The 11,539-nt window shown below is 47.5% G+C and overlaps 1 protein-coding gene across 2 annotated transcripts in view; it reads right to left on the minus strand.

Annotated features, from left to right (window-relative positions):
- LOC139278734 (kinesin-like protein KIFC3) overlaps nt 1-9,443 on the minus strand; it is a 74,635-nt gene extending 65,192 nt beyond the window's left edge. For both annotated transcript variants that reach the window (XM_070897823.1, XM_070897821.1), the window contains exon 1: nt 9,287-9,443. The gene's annotated coding sequence lies outside the window, so the exon portion shown is untranslated. The remainder of the gene's footprint in view (nt 1-9,286) is intronic.
- Between the last annotated feature and the right edge of the window lie 2,096 nt (nt 9,444-11,539).

The raw sequence follows: 11,539 nt of genomic DNA on the forward strand, positions 1-11,539 counted from the left end.
CAAGCTCCTCTTCAGGTACAAACCACTCCCACTCCTTTCTGTTTGAAGTGTCAACCACAAATTGCAAACCAACTTCATCTCAGACCGCAGAGGGCCAAAGGTTGTCTGTGGAACAGAAGCGCGAGCAAAACAAAATCAAACCACAAGCTCAGAGATTCCCAGCTGCAAGTGATTACAAATATGTGTTTAAATCTCGAGGTCAACATCTCCTCCTGCAAAGAGGGAATAATTACAGGGAGGCTGGAACAGTCAAGGCAAGAAAAGAGGAGCCAAATTACCCACCAAGAATTCGTAAAGTGCAATTTGTATATTTAAACTCTGCTTTTAAAGGAACTATATGTAGTTTACAAAGGATGTTAATTTTGTAATTGAAGACTTTTCTGGATGGTGGTGCGGGAGGTATATAAAAATTCAAAAACGAAACGTTTTGCCAGATTTTAAACCCAGTTAAAAGGAGAAAGCTTTGGTGCAGCAACAAGAGAGGGCCGAATAATTCAACAGGCCTCACTCCCAGAACTGAAAGCCAGAGGAAAGCCCCATGTATCTTGAGTGAATTACAATAAAGAAAAGTTCAAAGTGATTCATTTGTTGTGATGAAAAGAGATGAAGGGAGTTTAGGAGACGCTCTCATTGAAGCAGCAGTCCTGCCACTGTTGCCCTGCAGCTTGTTTACATGGTTACCATGGGTCTCAAGGCTGCAGCCTGCCTTCTGACTACATTACCTACTGCAGGAAGGCAGCCAGTATATCAACACTCAAAATGTCTTAAAGCTAGCAGGCCCCGACTTATGTGGGGGGGGTGGGGGGGGGGGAGGAGAACACAAAAGCATTCTCTCCTCACAAACCAGTCTTTAACTCTGTTGTTTGCAGAGCTCCTTCATTTCATGGAATGTCAGCTTTGTCTACTTGTGTCACTGGTGCTCACTCACCTCACCAGAAAACCAGGACCCAGTAGTGAGGCATGCAAACTTTAACATAGCAAAACATCCCAAGGCGCTTCACAGGAGTGTTATCAAACAAAATTTGACACCAAGCCACATAAAGAGATAGATCAAAGTGTAGGTTTTAAGGAGCGTCTTAAAGGAGGAAAGTGAGGTGAGGAGGCGGAGGGATTTAGGAATCTGCCACATCAGAGTCTCCTCTCTCTACTGACTGAAAACCGCCAAGTGAGGGAGATTCAACCAAGTTCCTTGTAAATACAGATTAACATTAATGTATGCACCTATGAGCATGCTCACAAGTTTGTAGAGCTGTTAGATTTTAATGTCTAAAGTTTAATTTGTTTAAGTTGTCGGTTTTGTTCCTCCCCCCCTTTTAGCCAGGAGGCACTTGTATAATGTGTGCTTTAGTGCCCTCAAAAAAAAAGGGGCACTTGAAAAGTTTTTGGAGTGTGCCCTCCTCCGCTTTAATAAGGGAGCACTTGATTATCGGTGTCTACAAAAATAGTTGTAGAGCTGTTGGAGTGTCCACCGGTACGCTCGCGGCCTTCCGCAAGAGGTGTGCACCGGAGGGACTGGAGTGCATCATCACCCCCGGCAAACAAATTTTAATTTCAACCGTTAGTGTCTAAAGTTTAATTTGTTTAAGTTGTCGGTTTTAGTGCCCCCCCCCCCCCCCCCCCCCCACTTTTAGCCAGGGGGCACGTGTACAATTTGTGTTTTGGTGCCTTCAAAAATAAAACCGAAAAACCCAAAGAAAACAACAGGGCACCTGAAAAGCTTTTGGAGTGTGCCCCCCCGCCCCTTAATCAGGGGCACTTGATTTAAGTATGACAAAATAGTTGTCGAGCTATTGGACTGGAATGCATCATCACTCCCGGCAACCAAATTTTAATTTAATTTTTCTATGTTTGTCGGTTTTAGTGCTCCCTCCCCCCTTTTAGCCACTTGTATAATTTATGTTTTTAGTGCCCTCAAAAAAAAAACAAGGGCCACTTGTTTGAAAGTATTTGGAGTGTGCCTCCTCTCTTTAACCAGGGGACACTTGATTAATGTTGTCTACAAAAATAGTTGTAGAGCTGTTGCATTGTGAGTGGCTTAGCCAGTCACGTGATGTTCACAAGACTCAATAAAACCCCAGTCAGTTGAGCCAAGGTCATCCACAATGAAGTATGCAATTGTGAACCTAATGGATGAACTGGTAATGTGTAGTGTGATTGTTAAACCTTTGCTAATAAACCAACTATTTCTTATTAGCAATGTGTTATGAATTCTTAAGAAAAAACCCATGAAGCAAATACATTACAAATATTAAATTGTGAACCTCACTCAGTTCACAAGGACAGTCAGTGTGAAAGTATCAGCAGAGGCTGTACCGAGGTCGTTCGAGGCGACAGCAGTGCTGCATCAGATTGGACAGGAAGCTGGACAGAAACCCTCAGCCCGAGGACAAACATTTCTAGACAAGTTTTCATTTAATTGAAAAAAATAAGAAGTCACATGAAGCAAATCCCTGTTGGGTGCAGATGTAATCCCCGAGGTGCAGTGAATCCCGTGTCTAGTCACGCTCTCCCCCACCAGCCATGCACTCCCTCCACGCCGTACATCAGAGGTTATAAAGGAAACAGACATTTCCCTCGCAGCCTGCTGTGGGGTAGAGACGGTTATTAAACCAACTGAACAGATAGCCACAGTTTCAAAACAAATGACTAATTACTGGGGTGTGATGGGAGCCCTTCCCAGACCAGTCTTATTGACAATGTCCAACAGCACAAGCCCAAGTGTAATGTAATCCAGAATACTCCACATTTCACTCGTTTTTCGCACTGGAAATACCTCAGTGAACCAAAGGATGTCGGACTTAATAAAAGTGAGCAGTCATGAACCTAAAGCTCTCCCGGAATGCCCCCTACGCTGCCCTTCCATCGGATGCCCCTCCAACAAGCTGACAACCCCAAAGTTCTTCACAAACACAGACGGCTCCGGGGGCAGTCCTGCATCACAGTAATCGGACATCCAGCCACGGACAAGCCAGCCCCTAATCCCCTTCCCAGCCCTTAACACCCCCTTCCCAGCCTAGAAAGTCCAGTCCATAATCACCATCCTGGCTATAAACGAGCCAACCTCTAACCCCCCAACCCCCCCCCGCCACTAACCCCTAACCCCCCCTCCCTTCGAGCTCCTAACGGCCCCCTCCACAGCCCCTAGTACTACCCCCCCACAGCCCCCAACACCCAACACCCCCCCATAAAGCCCCCACATTCCCCCCACCGATAAAGCCCCCAACACCACCCCCCCAGCTCCTAACACCCCCGACAGTCCCTAACAACCCCCCCCCCCCACAGCCCCCAAGACCCCCCCCTCCCACAGTCCCTAATGCCCCCCCCCACCACAGCCCCAGACAATCCAGCCCCTACCCCCATCCCAGATATAACCTCCATCACCATTGTGTACAATCTCCCCTCTCCCACCCGCTCTCAGCACCAAATACACTCGCATTAAAGGAGCTATTTCCCCACAATGTTTGATTGGAGCAATTGGTGCCAAGTAGAACAAAAACGCAACTACATCGGATTACATAGGTTATACGGCACAGAACAGGCCATTCGGTCCAACCAGTCCATGCCGGCGTTTATGCTCCACTCGAGCCTCCTCCAATCTTTCCTCAACTAACTGTCGGCATAACCCTCTATTCCCTTCCCCGTCATATGCTTGTCTAGCCTCTCCTTAAATGCAGCTATACTATTGGCTTCAACCACTCCCTGTGGCAACGAGTTCCACATCCTCACCACTCTTTGGGTAAAGAAGCTTCTTCTCAATTCCCTGTTGGATTTCTTGGTGCTCTCCCCCACAAGTGAAAACTCTCTGTATCTACTCTATCAAAACCTTTCAAGATTTTAAAGACCTCTATTAAGTCACCCCCTCAGCCTTCTTTTTTCAAGAGAAAAGAGACCCAGCCTGTTCATCCTGTCCTGATAGGTATACCCTCGCATTTCTGGTATCATCCTTGTAAATCTTCTCAGCACCCTCTCCAGTGCCTCTATATCCTTTATATAATATGGCGACCAGAACTGTACACAGTACTCTAAGTGTGGTCTAACCAAGGTTCAATACAGGTTTATCATAATTTCCCTACCTCTAGAGATAAACCCTAGTGCTGGGTTTGCTTTTCTTTTTAAATGGCGCAACTTTTAGTGATTTGTGTGTGTGCTCCGAGGTCCCTTTGTTCCTTTACCCCATCTAGACTCGCACCCTCCAAGTAATAAGTGACCTCCCTATTCTTCCGACCAAAATGTAATACCTCACATTTATCTGTGCTGAATGTCATTTGCCAATTATATGCCCATTCTGCAAATTTATTAATGTCCTCCTGTAATTTGTTGCAGTCCTCCTCAGTATTGACTGTTGCCCCCAATTTGGTGTCATCCGCAAATTTAGAAATTGTGTTTTTGATTCCAAAATTTAAATCGTTAATATAAATTGTGAACAGCAGTGGTCCTAGCACGGATGCAAGTGGAACACCACTACCCACTTTCAGCCACTGTGAATAGCTCCCCTTTACCCAGACTCTCTGCTTTGTCTTGAAGCCAGCTTGCTATCCATTCTACAACTTGTCCCCTGACTCTGCATGCTCTGACCTTGTTCATCAGTCTATTATGGAACATCTTATCACAAGCCTTTTGAAAATCTAGATAAATTATATCTACTACATTACCATTATTGACACTCTTTGTTAGAGTTCAATAAGGTTGGTCAAGCAAGACTTTCCCTTTTGAAATCCATGCTGACTATTCATGGTTATAATTTTGGTTTCTAGATATTTTTCTATTTTCTCCTTCAGTAGGGATTCCATTATTTTCCTACCACCGATGTTAAGCTGACTGGTCTATAATTCCCTGAACATGTTCTATCCCCCTTCTTAAATATAGGTATTATGTTAGCTATCCACAAGTCCTCTGGCACTACAACTTTTTCTAACGCATTATTAAATATGTGTAGTAACGCCTCTGCTATTTCTTCCCTAGATTCTTTTAAAATGTGTGGATGCAATCCATCCAGACCAGGGGTTTGATCCTCTGAGTTGATTTGTTTATTTAATATAGCTCCTCTTTTTATTTTGAATGCATTTATCTCATTATCCAATGTTATGTCCACCTGTTCTATCTCCCTGGTAAATACTGAAACAAAATAATGATTTAATATTTCTGCCATCTCTCTATCGTTACCTGTGGTATTATCCGGTCTATTTTTATGGCCCTATTCCTTCCTTTTTTTTTTAAATTGAAGTGCCTGTAAAATATATGATTCTGTTTTATGTTCCTTGATAATTTAATTTCATAGTTCCTCTTTGCCTTCCAATTATTGTTTTGACTGCTCTCCTAATCTTTTCGTATTCTCCCTTATCATGCATTCCCATGCTGTCTATGTACTCAATGCATATCTCTTTCCTTTCCCGGAATTGTCCTCTTATGGCTTTATTCATCTATGGAGTCTCACTAGTGTTTAGTTTGTTCTTTCCTTTTAGCGGAATATATTGTTCCTGCACTCTGCTGAACACCTTTTTAAATGTTTCAATGACAAGCTGCAGGAATGCAGCAGTAATTTCGGAAAGCAATCCTAAAGAAAAACCAGGATTTAAGGGACCTCCTCTCAATAAACTCCTCTCATAGAATCTTACTGCTTCATAACCCCACCCCCAATAAAGGAAGTATCAACATTTACAATTGCTGCCTGCTCCTTGAATGGCTGGCTGCAACCTACATAGCTGAATCTGATGGTTTCAGACCAGTGAGAAATGTCTCCTCACCTGCACAGTACACAAGGCCACAATTAGCCCCTCACCTCAAACTGGCAGAGTCCGAGGTCAGGTAACCAAGCACACGAGAATTTATACCTGTTTATTTTGTACTCCCTTCCCTCACTGTTTGCATCGACAGCACTAGTCTTAATCATTAGCCCTTTTACCAAGATAATCTCACACAGGATTAGCATGGACTGTCTTGTAGGGCACCTTTATTCTGTTGCAATTCAGCAGCTGTAACAGATGTTGCCTCAGCCACTTCATGTTCAAAGGATCCATTGGGTTAAAGGGAAATACAGGACTGCTAGAAGGCCGGTAAACATGCAGAGCCTGGACTGATATTAGTCATTCTCACTTTCTCTGGGCTGGGATTCCAAACTATGCCATTTCTTGTCATTTAGAATAGCCATCTGGCTTCATCGTACAGTCTGTAACGTGCAGCACGCACAGTGAACTAAAGTGGATTTAGTAACCAACAGGCAGAGCGAGACATTGGGTACGAAGCAAAAATGTCTGCTCCCCTGTCTCACAGACACACAGTCGACGCAGCCGTCCCACACACACAGCCGTCCCACACACACACACACACAGCCGTCTCACACACACACACAGCCGTCTCACACACACACACAGCCGTCTCACACACACACACAGCCGTCTCACACACACACACACAGCGACACAGTCGCCTCACACACACAGCGACACAGTCGTCTCACATACAGCAGTAATGTCTGCTCGCATCTCTTCAGTCAATCTATACACACCAGCAAGGCATTGCGCCACCAGATTGATCCCAGACTGGCAGCCCTAATGGCATGGGTCAGAGCATAAGCCGAGCAGCAGCGTCAGTGATGCTGCAGTATTCACAGCAATCACCTCGATTACCCTTTATCAGTAGAGTGTTTGAGAGCCCCTGGTTCCACCCACGCTGCACCCTGGACCATCCCTGCTGTATAATCAGTCACTATGTGCCTCAGTGCCTGCAACATTACTCTAATGAAACACGATCAACAAGGACGGACTGCAGAAACTTGGGGCTTCTCAGTCTCGAAAGGAGATGACTGGTTTAAATGGGGGAAGGAGAGGACAAAGAATGGAGATTTTTCATTAGGTGGTACAAGAGTGTGCAGAAGGTGTGAACTAGGACAGAACCCTGCTGGGAGCACACTAGAAGACTCGCATGTAGCAGAATTACCAATGGGGTGTCTGATTTTCCATAAGCCAGTATATACTCCAGCAACTCAGGGCCATAAAATGACGGCTGTAGTCTAGGTTTAATCTCTCTCAGTTACAACAATGGAAAGGAGAGCCGACAAATTCTTCCCCTCGCCCCTTTGTCAAATGATAGACCATTACATCACATTGGGTCAGTGGTGTTTTCTTAAACAATTGGGGTGGGGGTTCAATTTGTCTCGAGACCTCAAACCATCAGAAAATTTCCAGAAGCTGGGCTTTCATCAGGACGAGCCCCACAGTGGCCTCGGGCCTGTGCTACAACCAGAGGGCAGATAAGCTGCCTCCACATACTTGCTGATGAGTGGACATGGGAGAAAAATACACACAGGGTGAATAAAGGAATGCCATAGTTTGGAGGTCCTGGAACAAGGTATTGGGACTAAGAGACTGTGTGATGGATTTTAGCTCAAACACAAGTGAAGGTGCAGAGAGGAAGAACTGTGTGAAGGATGGCACATTTGATGCTTGGGAGGAATGAAGAGAGCAGTTCAGAGGAGCAGTGAGCACTGGTTGAACATACCCACTGCAAGGGTTACGATGACTTTGGTCGAGCGTATTTCTCGCTCAAGCTGGCTATGGATTACACATGGCTGCATCAGGGCAAAGGGCATGCTGGACAGAAGGTGATCAGCAGCACTCCAATTTTCCCTGGCTGTATAATCCACATTTTTCTTGGCGCAAGGAACATAACCAACCACAGACGGGAGACTTGTACTGCGGCCGCTGACCAGTTTGTTCCACGGCCCTGGGAAATACCTGCTGCTCCTAAACACTCCCTCGGCAAACACTCTCACCCGACTAATAATGCACCCCCCCACCCCCACAACACACAAAAACATCGCCATCACAACCCCAGAGGTGGAGAGCTCCCCTCCCTCACACAGGCACCACAGCCACCCCAATCAACAAGGCCACTGGTGGGCAGGGTCACAACCTTTCCCAATCCACCAATAAACTGCTTAAACCTAGAAACTCACAATGCCAACTGTGGCAAGAAACCTTTTAATCCGGCAGCATGCTCTTCACCCAAACAGTCTCTACAATTAAATAGTTAGATGAACATAAATAAAAGAACAGGGGCAGGCCACACAACCCCTTCGAGCCTGTTCCAACATTTATTCATATCACAGCTGATCTGGACCTCAATTCCATGTACCCGCCTTTGATAAAACAGAGCCGGAGAGGTGTACTGTGGCTCTCTGTAGCAGGCCATCACAGACAAAGAAAGGAAGAATTTTCAAGCACGGTGAGAACAGACCCTGAAACCCAGCATTCCAGGCTCAGATTCATCCGGGGCTTCCTGCCGTGCTGGAAGGGTGACATTGTGCAGTGCATTGGAATTAGACAGGTGTGCAGAATGACACTGGGGAGTGAGAGGCTGTTGCTGGAGAAACAGCATGCAAGTGCAAAACACTGAAAAGAGGCCATGCACACAATCTAAAGAAAGGCAACTCTGGCAGCAGCCATTACAACCCCCAAAAAGATGAGAAACAGCACAAATACCGTCACTCAGCACCAAATGCACATCAAACCAGGCGCAAAATAACTGAATTTACATACAAGTTTCCGACCCATTACGCAAATATCTTTCATTTCAAATTACAACCCTTCAAGGGCAGTGCGATTGCACAGAGCTCCAGTGCGGGCTGGGTTTGCAGTTGGAGAGACTGTCGGGGTGACAGCTCTCAGCCATGCTGCTGGGGGAAGTCACTGAGCAGATGGCAGAAAGCCTGTCACACTGGCTGGATGGAAGTGAGAAATCAGAGCATGACACATCCTCCTCTCCTCAGGCCACAATGCAGGTGGGATTTGGCAACGTGCGTTCACAGGGCGTGTTGAAACAAATCATTTCGACAGCATTTCTGGTGAAAATGACTTGGCTCTCTCGTCAGGTGCTGACAATTCGGGGTTTTGTTTTTGCTTCAGTATTTGGTGCCTTGTTGTCACTGTTGGCACCTGGAGGCCATTGCAGGACTTTGGATTACAATAAACTGCACCTTCTCTCGGGCTCTCAAATGGAGACAGCCTGCAATTGTACAAGGACCGATTCACATTTCCAGGGCTAACTGAGCCAGTTCCCCCACCGGAGACCAGGGAGGGACCCTGCACAGCTCACCCTGCCTGCAGCTCCGGCTCCGTCCCAGTGACACATCCCACAGTCAGCAGCAGAGGGGCAGGGGGCAGGCGCCGGAGCGCCGCCCGCGGTGCACACACCGGGGAGGAGAGGGGAGGCCGGGAGACGCGGCAACAATCCCCGCCTTGTACCCCGCACGGCGCCCCAACCCGCCCGGGGGCAGGCTCGCACTCACCGGCTCTGCCTGCTCCCGGTGCCGATCCCTGCCTGCTCCCGGTCTCTGGCTGCTCTCGGTGCCGGTCTTTGCCTGTCCTGGTCCCGAACTGCTCCTGGTCCTTGCCTGATGCCGGGCTGGGGGCGCATCTCCGGCCGCCGCCGCGCGTACCCCCCGGGGCCAGCCGCCAATGAATGCCCAGGACTGACAGCCAGTCTCCGCCAATCACCTTCGGTAGCCCGCGGTGCGGCGACCAATCGCTGGCCGGGGATTTCAGCGAGAGGGCGGGGCGATAATAAAACCGGAAAAGTTTTGCGCATTGAAAATTAAAGCAGGACAATAAGGAAGAGACTGCAAGGGAAACTACACGGTATACCATGGACAGAAGAAAATACACGGGTATACCATGGGCAGAGGGCAAATGCATATGTGTACCATGGGCATGAGGCAAATACAAGGGTATACCATGGACAAAGGGCAAATACAAGGGTATACAATGGGCAGAGGGCAAATACAAGGGTAAACCATTGGCATGGGTCAAATACATGGGTAAACCATGGGCATGGGGCAAATACAAGGGTATACCATGGTCAGAGGGCAAATACATGGGTATACCAAAATCAGAGGGCAAATACGTGTATACCGTGGGCAGAGGACAAATACAAAGAAAAACAATGGGCACGCGGCAAATACACTGGAGTACCACGGGCAGAGGGCAAATAAAAGGTTAAACCATGGGCACAGGGCAAATACATAGGTATACCATGGGCAGAGGGGAAATACACGGGTATACCATCAGCATGGGGCAAATACACGGGTATACCATGCATGGGCAGAGGGCAAATACATGGGTATACCATGGGCATGGGGAAAATACATGGGTAAAACATGGGCATGGGACAAATACATGGGTAAACCATGGGCACGGGGCAAATACACTGGTATACCATGGGCAGAGGGCAAATACACGGACATACTATAGGCACGGGGAGTACACGGGTATACCATGGGCAGAGGGCAAATACAAGGGTAAACCATGGGCACGGGGCAAATACACGGGTATACCATGGGCAGAGGGCAAATACACGGACATACTATAGGCATGGAGGAATACACGGGTATACCATGGCCAGAGGGCAAATACAAGGGTAAACAATGGGCACGGGGCAAAGACACGTGTAAACCATTGGCAGAAGGCAAATGCAAGGCTAAACCATGGACATGGGAAAATACACGGGTATACCATGGTCAGAGGGCAAATACACGGGTATAACCTGGGCATGGGGCAAATACACGGGTGTACCATGGGCAGAAGGCAAATGCAAGGGTAAACCATGGACACGGGGAAAATACACGGCTATACCATGGGCAGAGGGCAAATACACGGGTATATCCTGGGCATGGGGCAAATACATGGATATACCATGGGGGGAGGGCAAATACAAGAGTAAAGATGGGCATGGGGCAAATACAAGGGTAAACCATGGGCAGAGGGCAAATACAAGGGCAAACCATGGGCAGAGGGTCAATACAAGGGTAAACCATGTGCACGGGGCAAATACACGCGTAAACCATGGGCAGAGGGCAAATACAAGGGTAAACCATGGGCAGAGGGCAAATACTAGGGTAAACCATGGGCAGAGGACAATACAAGGGTAAACCATGGGCAGAGGACAAATACAAGGGTAAAACATGGGCACGGGGCAAATACACGGGTATACCATGGGCAGAGGGAACATACACGGACATACTATAGGCACGGGGGAGTACAAGGGTAAACCATGGGCAGAGGACAAATACAAGGGTAAACCATGGGCACGGGGCAAAGACACGGGTAAACCATGGGCAGAAGGCAAATGCAAGGGTAAACCATGGGCACGGGAAAATACACGTGTATACCATGGTCAGAGGGCAAATACACGGGTATACCCTGGGCACGGGGCAAATACACGGGTGTCCCATGGGCAGAGGGCAAATGCAAGGGTAAAGATGGGCACGGGGCAAATACAAGGGTAAACCATGGGCAGAGGGAAAATACAAGGGTAAAGCATGGGCACGGGGTAAATACACGTGTAAACCATGGGCAGAGGGCAAATACAAGTGTAAACCATTGGCAGAGGGCAAATACAAGGGTAAACCATGAGCAGAGGAAAAATACAAGCGTAATCCATGGGCACGGGGCAAAGACACGGGTAAGCTATTGGCAGAAGGAAAATACAAGTGTAAACCATGGACACGGGGAAAATACATGGGTATACCATGGGCAGAGGGCAA

This window comes from Pristiophorus japonicus, chromosome 13 (genome assembly GCF_044704955.1).
Source record: "Pristiophorus japonicus isolate sPriJap1 chromosome 13, sPriJap1.hap1, whole genome shotgun sequence".
Taxonomy (NCBI): domain Eukaryota; kingdom Metazoa; phylum Chordata; class Chondrichthyes; family Pristiophoridae; genus Pristiophorus; species Pristiophorus japonicus.